Here is a 13,343-nt window from a genome sequence, read left to right as displayed (position 1 = left end):
ATATGAGAGTTAGATGAAAATGCAATTTCCAGGGTATCGTTGCAAAGCTGATGAAATCTTTCACAAATATTATTCATGCAGGAAAAATTGCATTGTACATCCGATGAGTTCCTTCTAAGTGGAATTCTGTGTACTTTATAATTACAATATGCACTGCTTTAAATGTTAATTTTCACATGTAACGGACTGTCATTTTCAGTCTTTTGTGCTGCAGCCCATGAAGATTAAATTAACTGCTTTATTGCCAAATTATATTTTATTAGGGAAATTCATGGGCTATAAATTCAGTTTAAATCTGAATTAAAAATGCTAGATCTGTAATGCAAAGTTATTTGGTGAGATTTTGCACCTATATTTTTGAGAATGAGCCTGTACATACTAGAAAGACATGTATTTAGGGATTAAATGAAATCATCTGCGAGACGGAAAACATTTCCATCTTCTGAGTGGAATACTTGTGCATCCACTTCTTCATTAACTGGAAAGGATTTTTCATATCATAAAAGGACTTCATTTTAAAACATCATATAATTTGTAGAGATACTCACTGGCCTATCATTTTTGAAAATATAAGTTTTGGCCTTTGTAGTGGGTGGGCTTCTAAGACCATTGGAGATTGTAGTGCTTTAAAAAAAAACTTATGTTCCAGCAAACAGACATAGCCAGTGCATTGGCTTTGTACACAGGTGTACCAACAGAAACCCAGGAACATAAGAGTATAACTTTACAGGAAACAGCAATCATATTATTACTGCAGGAAGGTAAGGAAGTCAAGGTCTGCAAGGTCAAAGATGTATTCTACCTTCTCACCCTGACTATCCCACACAAGCACATACTTTATTTCCCAACAGTCACAATTTTTTCGGGACAGTCCCATTTCTTTGTGATTGTTTCGCTCTCCCACCTGTGGGAAGCAGCGTCCCATGGTTAGGGGGGCAGTTAGGAGACACCTGTCCCTCCAGAGCATCACTGAATAGATCCTGTGCCCATGTGGAGAGTTTCTATTCACAATGGATAGAGGGGGGTCACTTGGGTCACTTGGGTCTCCTCTCCTGGGTCCCCCCCCCCCCCCCCAACCACAGAGCACTGCCCGTGTCCCACTAGTAACAAAAATGGGAGGCAAGGCTCACAGCATTATTCACAGGAAGCCATGCTCCCTTTTGGGAGTCCAATTCAAACATGATGTATGTTGGGAGGTAGGCAAGCAGGTTTATACATCTTAGCTAGTCTTAATTAAGGAAAGGGTGTGGTCCTACCCTGAGCCACAGGTTAAGCCTTTCTTTAACCATAGATTTCCTCTCTGCCACAGGCTTGAATGTTTAAATACAATATTAACACATTATGTAAAGGCAGAAAGCTAAAACACCTCCATGATCCATTGTTAATTGAAAACCTGAGGCTATCCAGGCAGCATTTACAAACCAGAAAACAGTGAAGCAGTTTACACAAATATTTTTTATTGCTTTCCATCGATTCATTTGGTATTCCAGCTATACCTGCATTCCTGTAAATGTGATTTAGCTCTAACTATAATTGGCTGAGGGGCTATATATTGTAACCCCCCAAACTGTGAGATCATACTGGGTTGATATGTACGGCAGTGGCTGTAATGTGTATAGGTGGTATATATTACATGGAAAGAAACATTTTAGATTTTTGTAACGAATGTAAAATCCGTTCCACAAAATATTTGCTTTATTCTACATTTTGTTACATGTTGCAGTCATCCAGCTATATTTATAGAAGGCCATTCAGTAAAAAATTGTTGATGTTGTGTCACCAAAGCCTGCATCTCTCTGAAATGAACTCTTCAGCCAGAGTTTGTGCTCAGGAAAAGGGGGTGTGACCACTCAACAGGGGGCGTGTCCTTGAGTGTAGTGTACCACACCATATACAACTTCTACACATTATGCAACAAAATACTAGACCCCATTATACTTGCCCCTTACACATGATGCCAAATGGAATGAGCCAAAATTCACATAATAACACACGGATTTAGCCAAAATTCACATAATGCCAAATGGATTGAGCCAAAATTCACATAATGCCACATGGATTGTGTCAAAATTCACATAATGCCACATGGATTGAGCCAAAATTCACATAATGCCACACAGATTGAGATAATATTCATAAAATGCCATATGGATTGAGCCAAAATTCACATAATGCCACACGGATTGAGCCAAAATTCACATAATGCCACACGGATTGAGCCAAAATTCACATAATGCCACACGGATTGAGCCAGAATTCACATAATGCCACACAGATTAAGCCAAAATTCACAATACGCTTCATAAACAGGGACATTGTCTGCCAAAGGCGCGCATTAAGCATTTACACCATAATGTCCATTACACGTTAAGTTACATGCCATTATGTCTATTATGTATTATGCTAAACACCATAATGCCTATTAAAAATTATGCTACATAAGTGCTTCTTATCTACATGCTCATTGCCAAGGGTTCCATGCTTATTGCGAGAGGTTCCATGCTCGTTGCCATGTGGGATTACATGATCATTGCCAAGAGGGGATACATGCTCGCGGTAAATGGGGCACAGCCGCCCGCCAGGCAGAAGCGATAGCCACTGATTGTGGCAGAGCCTGGCTGTATTCAGATCACTGCAGGTCCCGACTATTTGAAATAATACCCCTTTCGCACCAGAAAATGCATTCCCAGGTTGGCCCCTTTTACACCAGCCTAGTCCCTGCATTTTCTGGTGTGAGGGGGAGAAAAAAACACCCCTCCCCCCTTTAACCAGTTATCTCATTTACCCGGTTATATCTTCGGAACCAACTGACCCATTTACATGAGACATGTATCATATTGAAGAACTTTTGAGTGGGCTTTGAATGATTTTGAAACTGGAACCTTTGGTTCCAGAGTAATCTGCCCTCAAAGAACATGAACAGCCATGAAATTACATTTAAAAAAAAAAAAAAAAAATCGGTTTATCCGCAATATCTCTGGAACCGATTGACCAATATGGACCAGCCTGGTATCATATTGAAGGCCCAGCGATTTGGAATTGAATGAGATCAACCACAGCTTCTGTGATGCCATGGGAAGAACTGACAGCCGTCGGAACGGGTAGGGGTCGGAATTAACGGCTCCCATATTATCCAATGGGGAAAAACGTTACATCTTTGCCAGGCGATATCTCAGGTTCCGAGGGGGCTAGAGACATGTGGTTGGGCTCGTTGGAAAGCCCTGATCCTCAGCTACAAAATAATGTCAGGGGAGGCACGTGCCCGGATGCTCCCCCCCCCTAAATCCGCCAATGGGGATGCCGTCCTCAATGTTTTGCAAGAACAGAAGAAAAAAAACAGTGGGCGCCGTATGTACACAAAAGACAATTTAATTTAATAAATAACAATAAAATTAATTAATTGCATGCATGCAAAAAAAGGGGGGCACATTTAAAATGACCACAAAAATAAACACATACAGTTAAACATCCGTATTAAATACCAGCATTTGCTATATCTGACTTATGCAGGTCAAAGTGCAAATATTGGACAGTTTTACTGTCAGTCCCAAACGAAGGATAAGTTTCCTTACAATTTTAAGGTTTTATGTCCTCCCAATAGATATAATGTGTAGGTAGGTTGGTATGTACTCACACCTGGGTCTCCAATATTAGTAGTTTGGGGATAACAGCAGTTGTAGTTCTGAGATCCAAAGTTGGTGGACAAATCTCAATGGATATAGTAGCAGCCGTCACCGACTGCCAGACCTTCGTGTTGGGCTGCCACAGATAGAAGTGACCAGTTGGTTGGACGCTGGATACACGTACCGCCGCTCACACCTTGTGGCGTCTATCAAGCTCCAAACTGATGCACCGGCCAGCGGGCCGAATGGAAGGCAGGAATTGCCAGGGGTTCCATGAAGCAGAGGGGTAGGTAGGTGCCATTAGATATTGTGGAAAGGAGTGATAGGGCGCAATTAATCAGGACAGATGATAACAGGAGGTCAGAGAGCAAAGTTGATTTAGTGCCAGATCATACCTTGGAACGCTGGGTGTTCCCATGGAAAGCACCGGGTGACGTGGGCGCCGAGGGCAGGCAGCTGATTCCTCCTGAATGTGCATGCATATATGGGACCTAAGAGTCACTTTATATATGCGTGCATGCACCACATCTTTGATGTGGGAATTTCCCCTCGGCCTCTAATGGATGTTTATGTTAAACATCCATTTGCACGCCGGCCGAGCGTACATAGCCTGCGGGCGGGTGTACCACGATTCGTAGAGCGTATTCTGGTGGACTCGCAAGGGTGCGAATTTGCATCCTTACGAGTCAAGCAGAATAAGGCCCTTAGTTCCAGATAAGTGGTTGATAATGATACAGGGCTATATTTAGCCTGAAACATCAGTTGTTTCTTAGTGAATATGTGTTTAAGTGGTTTAAAAGTTACTTAAGTGCCTCCTGATTAATTATTTACTTTTGGTCCAAGCTGCAAATATATAAATATATGTATACTCCAGTCAGTAGTATTGGACACTCACTTTATGGTATAAATATGCTTATGGGTAGTAGACCAGCCCCTTGGTCAGAGTGTAGCATGGCTCCTTGGTGCTCCCTTGTATAATATTCCTGAAATAATTTTTTAAAAGTAGACAAGCAAACTTTCATTTCACACACTGTATACACAGCTGTTAGCAAACAAGTACTGTGTGTCGCTGCCACTTTAGAAACACCTGTCTTCTGTCTTTTGACATGCTTTCTGCAAGCAGACTGTAATGAAGGTGACATGTTCTTTTTCTGTTTTGCCTTTCACACCAGCTGCTAGGTTGATAACACAAAGTTTCTATGTGCTCCTGCATAAAAACCGCAATATTTATTTGATTGTACAAGATTTACCATCAGCGTGTACACCACCAGCAACTAGTGTTAGATTTCATTAGAAGAATGTAAAAGAAAAAGTGAGAAAATAAACACAAAACTTGCCTCCGAGGATGAAGGTGTCATTTTATTTTCCTTTCTATGTTGGATTTCAGGCTTGTGTTTAGACATATAGGTATGAATGAAACGAAAAGTAACTATTTATAAAATAAACCACAAAAAGCTGTTAGAAAAGAGACAATGAAACGTGTTAAAATCTTACACAAAATGTTTGTTTTGCTGCTGAAACTAAAAATAACATCATTGTATTCAAAGGATTTACAGCATTGATCCTTAATTTTTGAGACAAGACCCATAGTGTAGATGACCATTGCCCACGGGATAATCTTCCACACTCTGGCCCTTATTCTAGTTCGTGCGGTACGGCCCGCGTGCGGCCGTACCGCCGATGTTTTTACACTGCACATGCGCAGAGGTCAATCTGCGCATGTGCAGCCCCCTTCGCCGCAGACGTATTTCGTCCGCCGCAAAGGGGGCGTATAGGGGCGTGAGAGGCATCATGCCCTCATTTCCCTATGTGTACGCCCCGCGTTTCATGGGCGTTCCCATGCAAACGCGGGGCGTATGCATGGTAATGAGGCCATGACGCAACTCATGGGGGCGGAAAGCTGACGTCGCCGGATGTCAGCTTTCAGCCCCCATACAAGCTACCACACGGACGATTGTCCGTGTGGTCTCAGCTTGCGGGAGCTGCCGCGGCGTGCGGACCTGCCTTCGATGGTCGACGACCATCGAATGCAGGGGGCAGCTCCCACCATGGTGGAGGCGTACGCCTCCACCATTTTTATGCGGATCGCCAGCCGTCCGTGTACGGACGGCCGTGGCGATCCGTATGGTGGGCGGGGATTGGTTTGTGCGGCCGTAGCCCCGTGTGCGGCTCTGGCCGCACCAACCAGAATAAGGGCCTCTATTATCCCTGCTCACAAACCTATTCTTATATTGGAATTAAGATATAAACTAATCCTATTTTTATTTTGGTTTTGAATAAATCCCCAAATTACTTGTAATTGTATTTTTCATATAATAGTTGTATGCTTCTTCACAATATATAGAGCATAGACTTTATAAGCATTTGTGTAAGTGAGCAGTTATCTATCATTGGCTAGACCAGTGGTCCCAAACTGTGTGCCATGGTCAGGGCCGGTGCTAGGGGGTTCGGCGCCCTCCTGCAAACTATAAATTTGCACCCACCCAAACTTTACAAAGGGAGGGGCATGGCCACACAATAGTACTCCCAATCCAAATTACAGTAGCACAATCTTATTCCCCTAACACAGCACCAGTGCCGTAACTAGCCATTTTGATGCCATATGTTAAAAAACAAGGAGAGTGCGCAAAATTAGAGAAGCGTGGCTTCATGGGGAATTGGCGTGGTCACATAAAAGTACCAATAACACCATAATCCCGCTAACACATTATGCTTCACACCTCAAAGCCCATTACACATTATACCACACACAATAATGCACATTATTCATTATGCCACACATCATGATGCCGCTTACACATATGCAGAACACCCTAATGCCCATTACACATTGGGCTTCACACCATAATTCCCCTTACACAGTATGCCATGCACTATAATGCCCATATGACATTGACCCACATTATGCTACACATAATGCCCCAAGTACTCCTGCATATACCCACATTTGTAGCATTGCTTATTCATAACACCCACACCAGTTGCGAAATGTAGTTGCTCTGCTTTTACGAAGTGCCCACACCAGTTGCCAACAGTAGTAGCCCTGCCTATATGTAAAGCCCACACCAGTTGCCAACTTTAGTAGCACTGTGTAACCATATGGCCACACCACCAGTTGCTGACAGTAGTAGTGCTGCCTATACACGTGCCCAAACCAGTTGCCTGAAAGTAGTACCTCTGCTTATACATACACCAGTTGCAAAAGTAGTTGTTCTGCTTATATGTAGTGCCCACACCAGTTGCCGACAGTAGTAGCACTGCTAAACCATATGCCCACACCAGTTGCCGACATTAGTAAGGTTGCCTATACATTTGCCCACACCAGTTACCAGAAAGTAGTACCTCTGCTTATACATATGCCCACACCAGTTGCCAAAGTAGTTGCTCTTCTTATACGTAGTGCCCACACCAGTTGCCGACAGTGGTAGCACTGCTAAACAATATGCCCACACCAGTTGCTGACATTAGTAGAGTTGCCTATACACATGCCCACACCAGTTGCCGACATTACTAGCACTGTGTAACCATATACCCACACCAGATGCCGACATAAGTAGTGCTGCCTATAAACATGCCCACACCAGTTGCTGACATTAGTAGGGCTGCCTACACACATGCCCACATCAGTTGCCGACATAAGTAGCGCTGCCTATAGACGTGCCCACACCAGTTGCCGACATTAGTAGCGATGCTTATACACGTGCCAACACCACTTGCCAACATTAGTAGTGCTGCTTATAAACGTGCCCACAACAGTTGCCGACATTAGTAGCTCTGCATAACCACATGTCCACACCAGTTGCCAACATTAGTAGTGCTGCCTATAACCGTGCTCACACCAGTTGCCAACATTAGTAGCGCTGCCTATACACATGCCCACACCAGTTGCTGACATTAGTAGCGCTGCCTATACACGTGCCCACATCAGTTGCCGACATTAATAGCGCTGCCTATACATGTGCCCACACCAGTTGCCGACATTTATAGTGCTGCCTATACATGTACCCACACCAGTTGCCGACATTAGTAGCTCTGCCTATACACGTGCCCACATCAGTTGCCCACATTAGTAGCGCTGCCAATTCACCTACCCATACTAGTTGCCGACATTAGTAGCGCTGCCTATACTCTTGCCCACATTAGCTGCCGAAATTAATGCACTCACACTTTACAATGGTGGCAGCTCATCCTCTCCTGTTTCTTTGTGTCTTCAGTTCAGTTAGTCTTCTTGCTCCCTTGTAGCCCCACCCCTTCTGGTCCATATAGCCACACCCCCTTATGACCAGGTGATCAGTTGCTGGGAGGGAGCTCTGTGCCTCTGGCGCTGCTGCCTGTGATAAAGTGTGACAGGCGCTGCGAGCCCTGCGACGGGACGTGGAATTTTTGTAAAGTAATATGCGTGCGCTCGCCACACTTCAGGCTCGGTGGCTCAACTCTACGCCGACGTGGATAGTGAGGGTATGAATTGGGCTGCCACAGAGTCACTATGCTAAGTATGCTAGGCACTATGCTAAGTACGCTAGGCAGCCGTTGGGCTATGCTGAAGGCATAGCTTAGTCTTCGCTGAAAACATAGCGTAGCCACGAGCCATTCTGTTACACAAATACCTTTTTTTCCTGCAGTTTTGAGTTTAATTGATGTCAGTAATGCTTCAAGATATATTTTAGATAACAATTATGCAGTGTTCAATGAAAATAATGATATTTCTAAAAGAATAGTTTAATGGCATCCTTATCCTCTCTTATCACTGCTTCATACATCTACCCCTCAATTCCATTATGACCCTCCCAGTCCACTTCTCTGGTTTCTGCTCTGTACCACCCTGTTCCCTCTCTACCTTATACTTTGCCTTGTATCTCCATGCTGTCCACTACAGGTGCTTTATTTCAATACTGCCCCCCACCAACTCCTTCAAGCCATCTCCATTACATGGCTGCATATTTTCCTTAAAAAGATCATTTTCTTCTCCTGCTGGGGTGTATTCCACTTTCTTGGAGGGGTACTTGGATGTGATAAATACGTGGTAGTGATGAATAGAGACTTCATATATTTAATCGGCAAAGCACATTTTTGGTGAGAGCAATGACAACACCGATTTTGATGGTACAATTTTCATTGGATAGGGTGTGTGATGTAGAGGTGTCATAAAGTCTAAACATTATGTTAAATGGTCAGGTTACTGAGGAATAATGTATCAAAGTTAGGATTAATTTCCTATAATAAAAGCATTGAGTAGGGTGCACGCACTTTTCCCTTTGGACTGTAAATTACAGCAAAGCCATTGCATATTTCTAAAACTTTTGTATATAGTAAACCGTTGTAATACAGTAAACTTTGCAGCTTATTCTGAGGATATAACCAACTACAGCATACTCCTGGACGTGGCAACTGATGGTAGATTGTGTGGAAGATCACACAGTGTATACACACTTTATCTTTTGTGCAGGACTTTAAGAGCAGTGCCGGAAGTTGTGAGCGGTGGTCCCAGATACAAGAATATACTTTGGGCCCCCCTCCACTGATGATTCATCCCAAGTTCATAATATACCACACACCAGTGGATGACAGGGAGAAGTATGGAGTGGCAGAGAGAGGAACAGAGTGACAAGGGGAGGCGTGGGAGAGGCAGTGGGTGACAAGGAGAGGATGGCAGTCAATGGCAGAACTTGTCGGTGATGAGTCTAGGTGCAAAAATATAATTGGACCTCCTCCCCAAACTCAAGTTCACATGTCAGTGGGTGACAGGGAGAGGCAGGGAAAAGCAGTGGGTGACAGGAAGAGGGTTACAGGGACAGCAGTGGGTTCCTTAGTCCTCAGGGGCCTCAGTGCACTGCAAATAGTGCACCAATAGTAGTTCTGCCTCTGTTTAAGGGAAATCATTGATGATTACATACCACTTGCACATCATATAGTGTGTACCCAGCTTTAGAAGCTGATACTGAAAACATGTATTCTAAATGCTTAAAACTTATTTTTTAAATAACTGTACAACTGCAATGACTCTCACTGTAAGAATCAGTAAATACTGAAATCGTAACTGTTTTTTTTTTTGTGGGAGCTTAAAATACATGAACAAATACTCTGAAGCAAACATTAACATTTGCTTAAACCTGTTTTTACTTTGATATCTATGTAAACGGATAATTCTCTTATGATGGCAATTGATCTAAATCTTACACAGTAACCATAAATCTTGACAAACTGTTTTATCTACTGTGAATTGTAAACATTTCTATTAATCCTACAGAGAGAAATAAAAAAATATATATTTTACAATGATAAACTCTACAATTAATAGCCAAATGGCTTTTATGATCGTTTTGACATTGTTGGAAGACGGTGAACAAAAATTTGGGCAATTTATAATTCTGAACAAGTGGGAAGGAGGCCTCTCTGAGACATGTTAGAGGAACATAATCTAAGTCATCAAATCTTATGATGCTATTAAGAAGGTAACAATGGATTTCATTTAATCATCACTATCAGTAAAATGTTTATATTATAAAGTGCATCAAAGGATCTGAAATTCTCTCTGCTGATTATAATTTACAGGCAGATAAAATATGACCTCAACTGAATGAAAGGAAGCAAGTTCAAATGAGCTTTAAAGTATATTATTTGAATTTTTCTTAATTAAAATATTGCTTTGTAAGTAAAACTTGTGTTTAAAATGTTAATTTGTTATATACTTATATGATCTTGATTATTAAGCATTTTAGTTTAAAAAATCTTTTGTATTTTAATTATTCACACCCTGCCTTTTTCATTTACATATTTACTATGAAAAGCGGAGACTCTCAAGATCTTGCGCATGCCATATAAGCCAGTGCGTCAGTATTAGGCTGATGCGATGTGAGGAGTCTGGCAGCAGTCAACAGGCTGGGGAGTTTTCATTCCCCGGGCCTCGGTATCTGAGATATTATTATGTCTCGGCGCTACGACCTCCTACTTTGCCTCGTTAGAGAAGCAAAGCAGAAATATTATACTTGCATGTATCGTGTGGGTATAATACATTTACCCCTTTATCTCAGTCCACTGTATCACTTTTCAAGGCTTAGTACATTTGGTCCAAAGAGTTTTAAGGGCCCTGTTTGCAATCTTATAATCTACGGTAGTGGTTCCCCAAACATTTTTATATCACAACGCTCTTTAGTATTTGGATTATTTATATATCACCTAGGCCAAAAGTTTCTTGTTGAAATATTAAAAAATGTAGTTAAGTAAACTTGTTTTAATGTCATCCTTATGGCTGGTACACACCAGAATGATCCTGATTGTTAGGAGAACGTTAGCAGATCGTGCAATGGTCGCACGATCTGCTGGAGCACACAATCTGCTAACGATCTGCATCCGATCAGATTCCAATCCGATCTGAGTCTGTATCCAGTTGAATGGATCTTTTGCAGATCCTACCTACAGCAGGTAGGATCTGTAAAATGACCAAACGACAGCGGGGTCACGCATCAGATTGGAATCGGATCGGAATCGAATCTAAACATGCAAAAAGATGCCCAATCTACATACAATCTACATCCAATCAGTCGGAATTGGATCCAGATTGATGGGATTGAGCCCTAATCGTTCTGGTGTGTACCCTACATTAGGCTTAGTTATGTGGTGAGGGATAAGATTAAATTCTATTTATCTACATATTTTAAAACTAGAATCCACAAGCACTGGTTTTGTGTATTATATTGACCATAAGTCATATGAATTGGTCCTTGAAGACCAACCCAGGGCCCCCTACAAGTGCCCTGAGGTATCCCCAGTTTGGAAACCACTGTTCTATAGGGAAATTCTGTAGATTTTGATACATGAGGGTAAGTGCACATTCATCCAGCCAGATTGTAAAAGTTCTTGGCTATATAATCCAGTCAGACAGCAATGGATTAGTGGGATGTGTGGATATAGCAGAGAAGATACTGCACTGTGTGTCAGTTTTGTGCGATCTGTGTAAAAACATGTAACTGAGTAGAAAAGTTTTATATTTTATTTATTTAGATCACTGGTTCCAAACTCGGTCCTCAAGGACCAATAGCAGGTCATGTTTTCCAAGTCATACAACAGGTTCACTGTGTGTCGATTTTAAAATGCTATAGGTGCCGGGAAGACAGCCGTGTCCGGAGTTCTTGATGAACAAGTTTGGAAACCAATTCTTAACACGGAATACCTTATATCTAACATTGTAAACTTTAATCAGACAATAATTCATTATAAAGTTATTACTGCCCTTAGTTTAATTGGTAAAAATGTATCTGCAGGTACAGCTCTATATGGGTCTTTACCGTCCGTGCACGATGGGGCACTGTAATTTCTACTCAATCTTATTTGCAATATTACAAAAAAGAGAATGAGGTGGATGCTCTGCGCACACTTGGAGCTGCACTTCTTACAATGTATTACGTGTCACCTAACAAGTCAGACAATAGAACAACAAGTGGTTATACAAAATAAAAAGGGTGCTCACAAAAGTCTTATATGGGTTTCTTTTGTATCCAAATCAACCAGGAAATCTTTAGTGATTCTGGGATTGTTTGTTTGAGAAGTACATGTGGAATAAACAGACAAAATATATAGTGAAGATCGTTTTAAACAGTCTTTATCGTATCTATATCAACATATGGTCCTCTACTGCAGTGGTTCTCAACCTCGGTCCTCAAGGACCCCCCAACAGTGCACTTTTTAAAGGTCACCCGGCAGGTGCACAGCTGCACTCATTATTCACTGACACATTTTAAAAGATCCACAGGTGGAGCTAATTATTTCACCTGTGATTCTGTGTGGAGACCTGGAAAACATGCACTGTTGGGGGTCCTTGAGGACCGAGGTTGAGAACCACTGCTTTACTGTACACACATCAACAAAAGGTGCTCTTCGTTCATAAAGGAATCTTTATGTGGTGGGTCAATCATTTTGTTTAACCACTTGTGGTTCTATTGTTATTTGCAATATTATTCAGCTTAATTAGGTCTGCCAGTGAGCCACAGTTTCCTAATCATTGCACAGATTCATAATCATAATGAGTTACTGCAGACTGAGCCACACCAGGACATCAATCTTTTGTGTTTATATCACTGTTACATGTTTTTGTTATTTCTGTATGCTATGAGTCATTATTAATAGCAGCTCCTACCTGGGAGTCTGGATGCATGCATGCAAATCATCAATCCAGGTAGTGCCTTTTAATTGGGAGAGACTGGTAATCCCTAAAAGGAATGGAACCGGGACAACAAAGCATGTGATTGGTAGAAATCTGCTCCCATTGTCACTGGGGTGGATTTCACTGGGGGACTGCATGCCTGCATCACCTGGGTAAAATCTACCACAGATACTGTAATACAATACTATGCTTTGTTCATTTTCCCAGACTCTTACCACGAATCAGCAAATGATATTTTGTGTTGTGCGTCACCAGTTTATGCTCGTTGCCATAAGGTTTTATTCTCACAGTGGCACCAGCATTCCCAGAATCCCGGCCCTTCTGCGTAATGCTATATGTGCTGTGTTCCCTGACAGATACCAGAGATCCAATAGGGCCTCTAGAAGCTGTATCTTCCAATGCAGTGGCCATTTTTGGAGGGCCATTTTAAGCAGATTTTCATGTGCATGGTTGCATGGAATCTGCATAACACAGGCTTCTGCCAGGCCCTTGTAGGCTATATGGGAATATTTATTATAAATAGAAATGAAAAGGGAGCCTGGATCTTTAACATTTAAAGC

The sequence above is a fragment of the Crinia signifera genome, chromosome 6 (genome assembly GCF_055691185.1).
Source record: "Crinia signifera chromosome 6, ASM5569118v1, whole genome shotgun sequence".
Taxonomy (NCBI): domain Eukaryota; kingdom Metazoa; phylum Chordata; class Amphibia; order Anura; family Myobatrachidae; genus Crinia; species Crinia signifera.
The sequence above is the reverse complement of the archived record's forward strand: the minus strand, read 5'-3'. Positions refer to the sequence as shown.